Source organism: Scomber scombrus, chromosome 19, assembly GCF_963691925.1.
Source record: "Scomber scombrus chromosome 19, fScoSco1.1, whole genome shotgun sequence".
NCBI lineage: Eukaryota > Metazoa > Chordata > Actinopteri > Scombriformes > Scombridae > Scomber > Scomber scombrus.
In genome coordinates this window covers 702,947-705,446 of record NC_084988.1, presented here as the reverse complement: position 1 = coordinate 705,446, position 2,500 = coordinate 702,947, and the positions used below count along the sequence as shown (strand labels likewise).

General features: G+C 40.2%; 1 protein-coding gene across 1 annotated transcript in view; it reads left to right on the top strand.

Annotated features, from left to right (window-relative positions):
- strn3 (striatin, calmodulin binding protein 3) overlaps positions 1-2,500 on the top strand; it is a 19,230-nt gene that overhangs the window by 7,711 nt on the left and 9,019 nt on the right.

Below are 2,500 nucleotides of genomic sequence, written 5' to 3'. Positions count from 1 at the left end.
GGTAAATCTGGGCCATTGAGCTCACTCCTCTCACACTCGCTCCTCTGACCTCACTCCTTGTCACTCCGGCTCTCGAGGGAGCGCTTGATTCATGCTCACCAGGTGCAGCAGGCGGGTGGGGAGATGAGAGGAGAGGAGAGAGGGGTTTGGGGGTTTTTTTTGGGGGGGGGGGTTGCTTAATGTGAGTGGAGAACACACCAGAATCCTTGTCAGGTCCAAACAAAGTGACACACACACACACACACACACACACACACACACACACACACACACACACACACACACAGATCAATACAGACTGAAGGTGACATGTAATCCCGACTCAGTCTAATCTAATTAATGTGTTATAATTAACTTGTTTTTTTAGTCTCTTTAAGTTTAAACTGATATTTCAGATGTTTGTTAGAGAGAATATATTAGAGGATTATGGTAAAAATGTCTAAGTGGTGTAACCATAAAAACTTTGTACCAAATAATTCAACTTGCTTAAAAACAGTAAATAGTCAATAAAACACCATATCAACTAGTTTGGCATGATCTTACATTATAACTTTATATTAAATAAAGGTAATGGAATACAATTGTTCTAAATATTACATTTACTCTGGTTACCATGGAGACCAGGAACCAGACTGCTTTACTTCTTTCTTTCTTTTTTCCTTTCTTTCTTTCTCTCTTTATTTCTTTCTTTCCTTCCTTCCACCTTTCTTTCTTCCTTTCTTTATTTCTTTTTTCCTTCCTTCTTTCTTTCTTTCTCTCTTTATTTATTTCTTTCTTTCTCGTTTCTTTCTTCCTTTCTTCCTACTTCTTGTTCATTCTTTTCTCTCCTTAGTCCTTTCTCTTTCTTTCTTTCTTTCTTTCTTTCTTTCTTTCTTTCATTTATTTCTTTCTTCCTAGCTGGATAAAATATGTAATATTTATCATTCTTTTGTGGTTACACCATTTGACATTTTCAGGAGCATTCAGTCTTACTTTTGGTAAAATGGTTTAATGTCCTTTCAAATGATATAAAACCAACAAAAATACTAAATGTACATTTTAACAAACCTGATGCTGCTTTTAAATCTAGTTTAACTGATTCATTAATTCATCATCTTACCAACACTTATCAGTCTCTGAGCTTTATATAAACTGTGTTCAGACTGTAAATGAACTCAGGAGCTTCGGCTCAAAGTTCAGCGACACAGCAAAACATTAAACTAACAGACTGAACTAATACTTGAGCTGAATCATAAGCGACAGGAGAAGCAGTGAAAGCCTGATGTGTGTGTGTGTGTGTGTGTGTGTGTGTCATGGTCGGCTTCCTGTAACTGTCGATGAGTCACAGTGATGTCATCGCTCTGCTGAACTGTCCTCTACTCACAGGCTCGTTATATTCATTAATCCATTATATTAGTTGGGTATAAAATGTCTGAAACAGCTTCTTAAAGTTCATGTTAGTGTCTTCAGGTTGGTTGTTTGGTCTGAACTCAGCAAATCTTCACATTTAAGACTCTAGAAACTGTAAATATGTGAATATAAATCAGTATTTAAATGATTTAATCGGTCATTTAAATAATTGGTGATCAAATAAACAGTTTCTGAACATGGAGGCTGCTGAGCGTGGTTCAAAGGGTGTATGTGTCTCTGTGTGTGTGTGTGTGTGTGTGTGTACGTGCCTCTACACACACACACTTGTGGTATGTTGGGGGGGGGGGGGGTCTCGGGGGTGTTGTGGAGCTGTGGCTGTCAATCACAAACCCAGCCAATCAGTGCACAGCTGAATTAAGTGTGGTGTGTTATGTAATATACACACCCTCAAACACACACATGCAGACACACATACACACACTCTCACACACAAACACACGCACACTTATATACACACACACACATAACATACACACATTCACACACCCTCAAACACACACATACACACTCTCTCACACACACACACTCAAACACACACTGAAACGCACACACTCATACACACTCATACACACACACTCATACACACACACATACACACTCTCATACACACACACTCAAACACACACACACATACATACACACACACTCAGACAGACACATTCACACACACACACATACAAACACACACACACACACACATACAAACACACACACACATACAGACACACACTTACATTCACACACACACTCTCTTACACACACACACATACTCACACATACATACAGACACACTCATACACACACACACACACACACACCCTCAAACACACACACACACACACTCACTCATGAATCCTGTGCTATCAGGTGATGATCCAGCAGCTTTATATTAATACTTTGAGTTACTGGAATAAAACTTCCTTTAAGCCTCAGTTCAGCCTCTGACTGAAACAGGCCGGTTTAGCTCCTGTCTCATCTTTGGTTTCCCTGTCGTCATGGCGACCTTCAGTAAAGGAAGTCGCCACCCAGGGTTTGCCTCTGAACCCCCCCCCCCCCCCCACCATGGCAGAGAGCTGTGTGTGTGTGTGTG